General features: G+C 43.3%; 1 pseudogene; it reads right to left on the bottom strand.

Annotated features, from left to right (window-relative positions):
- The window catches only part of LOC137341921 (breakpoint cluster region protein-like), a 743,894-nt pseudogene that overhangs the window by 182,683 nt on the left and 548,411 nt on the right, over nt 1–12,800 (bottom strand).

The raw sequence follows: 12,800 nt of genomic DNA, 5'->3' as shown, positions 1-12,800 counted from the left end.
GTGAGTGCAAAAGACAAGGCTGAAGCGTTTGCAACCATCTTCAGCCAGAAGTGCAGAGTGGATGATCCATCTCGACCTGCTCCCGATATTCCCACCATCACAGAAGCCAGTCTTCAGCCAATTCGATTCACTCCACGTGATATCAAGAAACGGCTGAGTGCACTGGATACAGCAAAGCCTACGGGCCCCGACAACATCCTGGCTGTAGTGCTGAAGACTTGTGCTCCAGAACTAGCCGCGCCTCTAGCCAAACTGTTCCAGTACAGCTACAACACTGGCATCTACCCGACAATGTGGAAAATTGCCCAGTTACGTCCTGTCCACAAAAAGCAGGACAAATCCAATCCGGCCAATTACCGTCCCATCAGTCTACTCTCAATCATCAGCAAAGTGATGGAAGGTGTCGTCAACAGTGCTATCAAGCGGCACTTACTCACCAATAACCTGTTCACCGATGCTCAGTTTGGGTTCCGCCAGGACCACTCAGCTCCAGACCTCATTACAACCTTGGTCCAAACATGGACAAAAAAGCTGAATTCCAGAGGTGAGGTGAGAGTGACTGCCTTTGACATCAAGGCAGCATTCGACCGAGTGTGGCACCAAGGAGCCCTTGTAAAATTGAAGTCAATGGGAATCAGGTGGAAAACTCTCCAGTGGCTGGAGTCATACCGAGCACAAAGGAAGATGGTAGTGGTTGTTGGAGGCCAATCATCTCAGCCCCAGGACATTGCTGCAGGTGTTCCTCAGGGCAGTGTCCCAGGCCCAACCATCTTCAGCTGCTTCATCAATGACCTTCCCTCCATCATAAGGTCAGAAATGGGGATGTTCGCTGATGATTGCAGTGTTCAGTTCCATTCACAACCCCTCAGATAATGAAGCAGTCCGTGCCCGCAGGAAAACCTGGACAACATCCAGGCTTGGGCTGATAAGTGGTAAATAACATTCACGCCAGACAAGTGCCAGGCAATGACCATCTCCAACAAGAGGGAATCTAACCATCTCCCCTTGACATTCAACGGCATTACCATCGCCGAATCCCCCACCATCAACATCCTGGGGGTCACCATTGACCAGAAACTTAACTGGACCAGCTATATAAATACTGTGGCTACAACAGCAGGTCAGAGGCTGGGTATTCTGTGGTGAGTGACTCACCTCCTGACTTCCCAAAGCCTTTCCACCATCTACAAGGCACAAGTCAGGAGTGTGATGGAATACTCTCCACTTGCCTGGATAAGTGCAGCTCCAACAACACTCAAGAAGCTCGACAACATCCAGGACAAAGCAGCCCGCTTGATTGGCACCCCATCCACCACCCTAAACATTCACTCCCTTCACCACTGGCGCACAGTGGCTGCAGTGTGTACCATCCACAGGATGCACTGCAGCAACTCACCAAGGCTTCTTTGACAGCACCTCCCGAACCCACGACCTCTACCACCTAGAAGGACAAGAGCAGCAGGTACATGGGATCAACACCACCTGCATGTTCCCCTCCAAGTCACACACCATCCCGACTTGGAAATATATCGCTGTTCCTTCATCGTCGCTGGGTCAAAATCCTGGAACTCCCTTCCGAACAGCACTGTGGGAGAATCTTCACCACACGGACTGCAGCGGTTCAAGAAGGCGGCTCACCACCACCTTCTCAAGGGCAATTAGGGATGGGCAATAAATGCCGGCCTCGCCAGTGACGCCCACATCCGACGACCGAATATAAAAAAAATACTGAAGTGTAATGTGACAAAATTGTGCATGTTTTGAAACTTCTGGAAGACTTGCTTACAAAGAATTAATTGGCTTCATACAAAGACAAGTGGTCATAGTGCTTCTCAATTTTGTTTTGACAACAGGTTGCTTGTGTAAAACAAAAGTTATTGAATTAAGTAATTTACTGCAAGATGTAAATATTAATTTCTTTAATCCACCTCCAGTCTTCACTGCCATTCACTATTTACATTCATCAACTGTAGAACCACTGAGCACAAGCTATGCAAATGAGAATTGGGTGCATCAATTTCTTTATGAATTGTGACAGGCAGATCTGGCTCTCTTCTGCAGTTTACAGCAAAGATTTCACATTTAGAAATGACAGAATGGGGTCTTGTCTAGAAACTGAGCTGATTTCGGTGTGTTTCTGAAGATGTCATTAGCATTTCTGTGCTATTTCCAAACAAAACATTTGAAAGGTTAGAACTGTCATTTTTCTCTCCCTGGGAAAGGATTGATAAACAAATGTCTCTTGTTGTGTTCATCCATCTCTTTCTCTCTCTCGACATTTCTTAGTATTGAATGAGAACTTTAATTTGAATCACATAGCATCACATCACTTCATGAGCCATGTTCCACATACTTAGGTTTCCTTGTCCAAGCTCAGCTCAAGTGCCTACTCCATATCCAAGTATATTCTAGTATGTCTTTTTAATACTATATGCACAGCACACTCCGTTGGTGACCTGATTTTCTCATCAAAAGCTCCAGACAGACGCTCTGATTTGAAAACTATAGGTTGATATATACTATGAAAAAGGTAATCAGTCAATTTAAATCACTGTCTGTTGAATTCAAAAAGAGCTGCCAATCAAAAATACATTTAAATAAATCACACAAGATGTTTGCATTTGAACTGAACTGCTTGGTTGTAGATCCAATTTAATGTGGATAAATGTGAGGTAATTCACTTAGGGAGGAAAAACAAGGAATGGAGTACTCAATAGAAAGACTCTAAAAGGTGTGGATGAACAGAGTGATGATTCCCTGAAAATGCAAATGCAGGTCACTGACTATGAAAAATCCAACAGTATTTTGGGTTTTATAAATAGGGGCAGTGAGTACAAGAGTAAAGAGACAATGATAAATTTATACTAATTTGGCCACAGTTAGATTACTGTGTATAGGGAAAGATTATTTCCTCTGGTTGGCGAGTCAATGACAAGGAGCTGTCAATTTAAAATTGTTGCTCATAGATTGAGGAGAGAGGTTAGAAATGTCTTTATAGAGGGTTGTTGGAGCATGAAATGCTTTGCCACAGGGAGCGGTTGAGGCAGAGACCATTGCATCTTAAGAGAAAATTGGACAAATATCTGAAGTAAAGAAAATCTGATTAACAAACAGAAATAAAAAGCAGATATCACTGACACTGACGTACTGGGTTCTGAAGTCAACTTTTTCCTTTCTGCTGGTTGTTTAATGTATGCTGAAGTGATTGTGCAATCCTAACATGACATTACAGTGTGCTTATAATCTATTATACATTAAACTCATTGAGTGGCTTGGAACATTCCATTTCAAAATGCACTGAAAAGTCCTATGCCATACTATCTCAATTGGAAAATGCATTATAAAAAGTTCAAGACTTACCTGCAGTACCTATTACCCATGTAGGTGGTGCTGTGATCAGGGTTTCCAATGTAATTAACAGAAAATGCTGGAAATACTCAGCAAGTCAGGCAGCATCTGTGGAGAAAGAAAGTTAACGTTTCAGGTTGAAGACCTGTCAGAACTCGAAGAAGTTGAAAATTAAACTTCCAGTTCTGACGAAGGATCATCGACCTGAAACATTAACTCTGTTTCTTTCTCCACAGATGCTGCCTGACCTGCTGAGTATTTCCAACATTTTCTGTTTTTATTTCAGATTTCCAGCATCCGCAGTATTTTGCTTTTGATCCAACTGAGTGTCCTGTCTTTGAATTAAAGTAATGTGACAGACTTCCGAATTGACTTATTGATAGTGTGTGTAAATGTGCTGAAACGTACTGATATAGTGCGGTAAGTCTGCCTGCTGTTGCCAGCTCTGGCCACTGGCTGCAAATCTCGATGTGCTGTTTTTGCTGCGACATCATGCTGCCTTCATAAAATATATTCCTGTAACATTCTCATTCCCACAAAGTGACAGCAGCTCCTTGACTCAGTCTCCCTTAGTGCCCTTAACCACTGTCCATCAAATAGCTGGTCCAACCCTCATTAATGCCCTCTCCTCATCACACATCGTAGTCCTCTAAACCCTGAATTTCCTTCCCACATTCATTTGTTACGGTTGAAAATTGCTAAATGAATAATGATTTTGCCAAGTAATTTTATTCACTTAACTGTTCTATTCTTTAATCCATTTTAACTGTTGTATCAAGGTTGGCAAGAAGCATATAATGGAATGCAAAATGGATTGCAATTACAGTACTATAAAACGATCACACAGCTATGGATAACAAAGTGTATTTATGACATCTACTACATTATAATATACACATTACAGTGCAGCAGAAATCTTTAAAAAAGGGACTTTAAAATCTTCTTTAAAAAAGGCTGAGATACATCAAACTGTTCAGTGATTTCATTCTGGAAAGGTTTCAGCCCATTCAGCATCGTAATTACTTTCACCTCATCAACAGGAGAAAGAAACTTCCTTGTTAGAGGTGTGTTTCCATTACTCACAGAGACAGAGTTTCTGTCACAGTTTGTTGTCAAAGGGTTTGTGGGCTGCTAAAACATGTAAGTTATGAGCATCACAAGTTTGAGTATTAGCCCAATGAGGCAGATTTCACATTTAAACAAAAGCACTTGTCACATTGATTGCCAAGAGCACTCGAAGCCTTAGCACCTGATGAGGTGAAAAAGACTCAAACATTGCTGAATTGGTTACTAGCCGATTTTCACATGTAGTCAGAAAAGAGCTTAACAAATTGATTAGCAAAAAGGGCTCAACAACTCAGCTTTAGAGAGGCAGTACAACATTTAAATGAATAAGTCTAGACTTTCACTATTCATTTAAACGTTTTACTTATTTAACAGGGACAGCTATCATTGGAACAGATAGAATAGATAGTCTTCTATAGGCATGTAAATAGTAAAAGGGCAGTAAGAGGAGGGGTGGGGCCGATTAGAGACCAAAAAGGAGATCTATGTCCGGAGGCTGAGGTACTAAATGAGTACTTTGCAGTTGTCTTTACCAAGGAAGAAGGTGCTGCCTAAGTCACAGTAAAAGAGGAGGTAGTTAGAGTCATAGAGTTATACAGCACGGATAGAGGCCCTTCGGCCCATCGTGTCCGCGCCGGCCATCAAGCCCTGTCTAATCTAATCCCATATTCCAGCATTTGGTCCGTAGCCTTGTATGCTATGGCATTTCAAGTGCTCATCCAAATGCTTCTTGAATGTTGAGGGTTCCTGCCTCCACAACCCTTTCAGGCAGTGAGTTCCAGACTCCAACCACCCTCTGGGTGAAAAAGTTCTTTCTCAAATCCCCTCCAAACCTCCCGCCTTTTACCTTGAATCTATGCCCCCTTGTTATAGAACCCTCAACGAAGGGAAAAAGCTCCTTAGTATCCATCCTATCTGTGCCCCTCATAATTTTGTACACCTCAATCATGTCCCCCCTCAGCCTCCTCTGCTCCAAGGAAAACAAACCCAATCTTCAACGATTTTACAACACCAAGTTATAGTCCAACAATTTTTATTTGAAATCTACAAGCTTTCGGAGGCTTCCTCCTTCCTCAGGTAAATGTCACATTTACCTGAGGAAGGAGGAAGCCTCCGAAAGCTTGTAGATTTCAAATAAAAATTGTTGGACTATAACTTGGTGTTGTAAAATCGTTTACAATTGTCAACCCCAGTCCATCACTGGCATCTCCACATCATGAAACCCAATCTTCCCAGTCTCTCTTCATAGCTGAAGCGCTCCAGCCCTGGTAACATCCTGGTGAATCTCCTCTGCACCCTCTCCAAAGCGATCACATCCTTCCTGTAGTGTGGCGACCAGAACTGCACACAGTACTCCAGCTGTGGCCTAACCAGTGTTTTATACAGCTCCATCATAACCTCCTTGCTCTTATATTCTATGCCTCGGCTAATAAAGGCAAGTATCCCATATGCCTTCTTTACCACCTTATCTACCTGTTCCGCCGCCTTCAGGGATCTGTGAACTTGCACACCAAGATCCCTCCGACCCTCTGTCTTGCCTAGGGTCCTCCCATTCATTGTGTATTCCCTTGCCTTGTTAGTCCCTCCAAAGTGCATCACCTCGCACTTTTCCGGGTTAAATTCCATTTGCCACTGTTCCGCCCATCTGACCAACCCATCTATATCGTCCTGCAGACTGAGGCTATCCTCCTCGCTATTTACCACCCTACCAATTTTTGTATCATCAGCGAACTTACTGATCATACCTTTTACATTCATATCCAAGTTGTTAATGTAGACCACAAACAGCAAGGGACCCAGCACCGATCCCTGTGGTACCCCACTGGCCACAGGCTTCCAGTCACAAAAACAACCTTCGACCATCACCCTCTGCCTTCTGCCACTAAGCCAGTTTTGTATCCAAAGTGCCAAGGCACCCTGGATTCCATGGGCTTGTACCTTCTTGACCAGTCTCCTGTGTGGGACTTTATCGAAGGCCTTACTGAAATCCATGTATACCACATCCACTGCGTTACCCTCATCCACACGCCTAGTCACCCCCTCAAAAAATTCAATCAAATTAGTCAGACATGATCTTCCCTTGACAAAGCCATGTTGACTATCCCTGATTAATCCTTGCTTCTCCAAGTGGAGACTAATTTTGTCCTTCAGAATTTTTTCCAATAATTTTCCTACCACTGATGTTAGGCTCACTGGCCTGTAGTTCCCTGGTTTTTCCCTACTCCCCTTCTTGAATAATGGTATTACATTAGCGGTTCTCCAGTCCTCTGGCACATCCCCTGTGGCCAGAGAGGTTCTGAATATATGTGTTAGAGGCCCCGCAATCTCCTCCTTTGCCTCACACAGTAGCCTGGGATACATTTCGTCCGGGCCTGGGGATTTATCCACTTTTAGGCCTGCTAAAACCGCCAATACCTCCTCCCGCTCGATGTTAATATGTTCGAGTATATCACAGTCCCCCTGCCGTATTTCTATGTCGACATCGTCCTTCTCCATCGTGAAAACAGATGCAAAAAATTCATTTAGAACCCCTCCTACATCTGCCGGCTCCACACACAGATTGCCATTTTTGTCCCTAATGGGCCCTATTTTTTCCCTAGTTATCCTCTTACCCTTAATATACTTATAAAACATCTTAGGATTTTCCTTTATTTTGCTCGCCAGTGTTATTTCATGGCCCCTCCTTGATCTCCTAATTTCTTTTTTAAGTATCCCCCTGCACTTTTTGTACTCCTCTCGGGCTTCCTCCGTCTTTAGCCTTTTGTATCTGCCAAAAGCCCTCCTTTTTTTCCTAATCCATTCTCGTATATCCCCTGACATCCAAGGTTCCCTGGAGTTCTTGGAACCACCCTTGACCTTTACGGGAACATGTTGCCATTGTATGGTCTCAATCTCCCTTCTGAAAGACTCCCATTGCTCCGATGCGGATTTTCCTACAAGCTGCTGATCCCAGTCCATTTTGGCCAGATCCTGCCTTATCCTATTAAAATCGGCCTTCCCCCAATTTAGAACCTTTATTTCCGGCCCCTCCCTGTCCTTTTCCATGACCACCTTAAATCTCACCGAATTATGGTCACTGTCACCAAAGGGCTCACCTACTAGCACTTCTTCCACTTGGCCGGCCACATTCCCTAGAATTAGGTCCAGTACCGCCCCCTCTCTTGTAGGACTTTCTACATGCTGGCTCAAAAAGATCTCCTGGATGCACGTTAAGAATTTTGTACCCTCTAAGCCTTTTACACTCTGAGTATCCCAGTTAATATTGGGGAAGTTGAAATCCCCCACTATTATTACCCGATTATTTGCACAATTTTCTGAGATTTGCCTACATATCTGTTCCTCTATCTCCCCCTGACTGTTTGGGGGCCTATAGTACACTCCCATCAAAGTGCTTGCCCCCTTTTTGTTTTTAAGCTCCACCCATATGGCCTCATTAGAGGAACCTGCTAATATATCATCCCTCCTTATGGCAGTTGAGGTAGTGGATGGGCTAAAAATTGATAAAGAGGAGGTACTAGAAAGGCTGGCTGTACTTAAAGTAGATAAGTCCCCCGGTCTGGATGGGATGCATCCTTGCTTGATGAGGGAAGTAAGGATGGAAATTGCGGAGGTACTGGCCATAATCTTACAATTCTCCATAGATATGGGGGTGGTGCCAGAGGACTGGAGAATTTCAAATGTTGCACCCTTGTTCAAAAAAGGGTGTAAGGATAAACCCAGCAACTACAGGCCAGTCAGTTTAACCTCAGTGGTGGGGAAACTTTTAGAAACGATAATCCTGGACAAAATTAATAGTCACTTGGACAAGTGTGGATTAATAAAGAGAAACCAGCATGGATTTGTTAAAGGCAAATCGTGTTTTACTAACTTGATTGAGTTTTTTGATGAGGTAACAGAGAGGGTTGATGAGGGCAATGCGGTTAATGTGTAAATGGACTTTCAAAAGGTGTTTGATAAAGTACCACATAATAGGCTAGTCAGCAAAATTGAAGCCCATGGAATAAAAGGGGCAGTGGCAGCATGGATACAAAATTGGCTAAGTGACAGGAAATAGAGAGTAGTGGTGAACGGTTGTTTTTCGGACTGGAGGGAGGTGTACAGTGCTGTTCCCCAGGGGTCGGTGCTGGGACCACTGCTTTTTTTGATATATATTAATGACTTGGACTTGGGTGTAAAGGGCACATTTTCAAAATTTGCAGATGACACAAAACTTGGAAGTGTAGCAAACAGTGAGGAGGATAGTGATAGACTTCAAGAGGATATAGACAGGCTGGTGGAATGGGCAGACACGTGGTGGTTTAACGTTTAATGGAAATTTAACGCAGAGAAGTGCGAAGTGATACATTTTGGTAGGAAGAATGAGGAGAGGCAATATAAACTAAATGGTATAATTCTAAAGGGAGCGCAGGAACAGAAAGATCTGGGGGTGTATGTACACAAATCTTTGAAGGTGGCAGGACAGGTTGAGAAAGCGGTTAAAAAAACATACGGGATTCAGGGCTTTATAAATAGAGGCATAGACTACAAAAGTACAGAAATTATGCTCAACCTTTCTAAAACACTGATTCGGCCACAACTGGAGTATTGTGTCCAGTTCTGGGCATCGCACTTTAGGAAGGATGTGAAGTCTTTAGAGAGGGTGCAGAAAAGATTTAATAGAATGATTCCAGAGATGAGGGACTTCAGTTACACGGATAGACTGTAGAAGCTGGGGTTGTTCTCCTTGGAACAGAGAAGGTTGGGAGGAGATTTGATAGAAGTGTTCAAAATCATGAAGAGTTTAAATAAAGTAAATAAAGAGAAACTGTTCCCATTGGCGGGAGGGTCAAGAACCAGAGGACACAGATTTAAGGTGATTGGCAAAAGAGCCAAAGATAAAACTTTTTTACGCAGCGAGTAGTTATGATCTGGAATGTGCTGTCTGAAAGGATGGTGGAAGCAGATTCAAGTGTGGCTTTCAAAAAGGAATTGGATAAATACTTGAAGGGAAAAAATTTGCAGGGTTACAGGGAAAGAACAGGGGAATGGGACTAACTGAATTGCTCTTACAAAGAGCCGGCACGGGCTCGACAGACTGAATGGCCTCCTTCTGTGCTCTAACCATTCTATGATTCTATAATAGGGATTTGTGCATGGAGATTTTATTCTCTTAAATGTTTTATTCTTGTATCAGTTATTCATTTATGCTGGAACTGTATAAAAAACTAGTTTGGCCACAGCTTGAGTACTGCGTACAGTTCTGGTCATCACATTACAGGAAAGATGTGATTGCACTCGAGAGGGTACAGAGGAGATTTACGAGGATGTTACCAGGGCTGGAGAATTTTAGCTGTGAGAAAAGATTGGATAGGCTGGGGTTGTTCTCTTTGGAACAAAGGAGGCTGAGGGGAGATTTAATTGAGTTTTACAAAATTATGAGGGGCCTTGATAGAGTGGATAGGAAGGACCTATCTCCCTCAGCAGAGAAGTCAATAATCAGGGGCGCAGATTTAAAGTGATTGGTAGAAGGATTAGAGGGAAGCTGAGGAAAAAATACTTCACCCACGAGGTGGTGGGGGTCTGGAACTCACTGCCTGAGAGGGTGGTAGAGGCACAAATCCTCATTTAAAAAGTACTTGGATGAGCACTTGAAGTGCTGTAACCTACAGGGCTACGGACCAAGTGCCGGAAAGTGGGATTAAGCTGGGTGGCTCATTTTTGGCCAGCGCGGACATGATGGGCTGAATGGTCTCCTTCTGTGTCATAAATTTTCTATGATACTATGATTTAAGAGGGCTTGACTGTAATTAAAATGAATTAAACCTGACCCCATCCGACCTATAGTGATCCTCGTATCCCGATGCACTGGAATGCACGACCATTTTTGTCGATGAACCCATTGTTTCCTGAGAGTTAAGTTTTCACAAGCCACCTGAAACCCTGGAGCTTCCTGGCATGACATCAACTCTCCTCCCTCCCAAAGTAAGACTCAAATACAACATAAAGGCACTCTATACTTGCCCAAATCCCAAGTATTGGGGAGATTGCTCCCCACCCATTGAGGGAAATTCTGAACCTCAAGTACAACTGTACCCCACTTCGATAAAAATCCATATCAACAGAAGCCCCCCAACTCCCTAAGAGAAAATCAGAGGCTTGTCCAGAACTGAAGCTCAATCACCCAAATTAAAGCAGAATCATGGCACTGAAGTGGGGAACTGAAGTGGGGAACTGAAGTGGGGAACTGAAGGCGGGCAACCCTAGAGCGAAATTCCACTTTTATAACCCTTCCATCAATGGGAAGAAAAATGCTGCTCAGCACAACAAACTTCCCCCACCCCCAATGATTTTGGTTCCTGGGTAAACGGAAGGTGTAAAGCCCCTTACCCACTGATAGAAATTTCAAAACCTCAGCACCTCCACCCCCTAAGATGAAAATCTGTGCGTCCCTTCCTTGCTGACAGTTTCTCTGGCTTTGCTCACCTCCTTCCCCCTCATGCTCCCTCTCCTCTCTGCACCCCCTTCTTCCATCTGCTCCCTTACCTGCCGCCTCCGCTGTTCTTCTCCCTTCTTTCCTCTAATTCCTTCCTGTCCCTTCCCTGTTTCTCCATCCTCCTCTCCTGCCTCTTCTCCTAGCTGCCCCTTTCCCTCCTTCCCCACCCTGGTCCAATTGTCCCAAAACCCTCTAACCCTGTTTGGCCTGAATACAGCACTTGGCCTTGATTTCCCATGTGCACCATCACAGGAGATTGATTGGTAAGTCCGAATATATATTCTTGCCTCTTGCGCATTCCCGATTTTAATCGCTCCATCATTGGTGGCCGTGCCTTTAGTTGTCTAGGCCCTAAGCTTCTCCATCTCTCGACCTCTCTCTCCTCCTTTAAGACGCTCCTTAAAACCTGCCTCTTTGACCATGTTTTGATCACCTGTCCTACTATCTTCTTTTGTAGCTCAGTGTCAAATTGTGTCTGATAATTGCTCCCATGAAGCACCTTGGGATGTTTTACTACTTTAAAGGCTCTATATAAATGCAAGTTGTTGTATATAACAATTGGCATTTTCAGTAACTAGATTTTCTCTTTGCAGAATAAGTTTGGCTTTCCCAAGCTTGAAAACATCAATATCTATCTGTAGATTGTAGCATAGGTCACTATGCACAGAAGGGGGATCAGAACTTTTGGCTGGACCTGCTCAACAGAATAGCTGTGAATTAATGGCTTCTCCATGTACCATCAGTAAGTTTCCCACCTGGAACAATATGGAACCTGCAGCAGCACTGAATCATTATCCAAATCTAAGCTGTGATGACAGTACCCTTACACTTTGCTGAGAAATCATCCTAATTGGCCAATTTGCAAGTGAATGTTCTTTTTGGACTGTTAGTGACCAAAAGACGCTTTTACATGTTTAGGACAGATTCTGGAAGCTTTCGGTGCTGACACGACTGAATCTGGCTCTCTTACTTCTGGCAAAACCACAGACCCAAGTTTTTTGTGGACTTACAATTCTGTTGCTGCAACGAAGCCAGATTGTGCAGTGTAAATGCCAAATCAAAACTAATCATGCACTAGTATAAAAACGCTAAATAGAAACAACTTCTGGAGCATCTGAAGATGAAAGTGTTCTATTGCTCCTGCCCCATCACTTTGTTGCCTTGCACCCTACATCTTGCCTCCAGTTAGAGGATGGGATCATTTAACATTCATCAATTTTGTTCATAGCAATGTCATCATTATCAAGCATGAATTGTGATTTGAGACCATTGTATTACAAATACACAGAGGAGACCAAGGAAATCACAACCAACGGTGAGTTTCTACACTGGCAACAATCAGACTGAGCTGACAAGAAATCTTGAGTTTTGAAAACACTGCAACTCAATTAAAACCAATGCCACAGCTGAATACTACCCCCTAGTGGTGATGGCTCATCAGTGTTGGGCGGTGAATCCATACAAAAGAAAACATGGCAGAATGCCATTAGGATACATCTCATAAAGAGCCGTGTTCAGATTATCACAAAGGCATTCTTTGCTGCTTACCTTCTTTATTGATGGTTAAAGGAATATTATGGACAGTTTGCAGCTTCACACATGAATTTGTGAGCATCTGTAGTTCAACGGATGTGAGGGAAAAACTCTTAAAACCTGAAACAAAGGAAATACATGATAGCCATTGTACTGGAGATGCATCATTCACAGCAGGAACTTAGAAAAAGAATGATAACCAAGTCTTTTTGTTTTGTTTTATTTTGTTTTTGGGAATATTAAAATGTGATATGATGATGGCGAAGTCAACAAACTTATACCAGGAAGGTCACTGAAAAGGATTAAACATAACTAGGTTAAAAGACAATTGCACTTCTGGATGGAGAAGGATTAAGGGGCATTCTGAGAAGCCAAATATGTA

This window comes from Heptranchias perlo, chromosome 25 (genome assembly GCF_035084215.1).
Source record: "Heptranchias perlo isolate sHepPer1 chromosome 25, sHepPer1.hap1, whole genome shotgun sequence".
Taxonomy (NCBI): domain Eukaryota; kingdom Metazoa; phylum Chordata; class Chondrichthyes; order Hexanchiformes; family Hexanchidae; genus Heptranchias; species Heptranchias perlo.
This window is presented reverse-complemented; position numbering and strand designations above follow the sequence as displayed.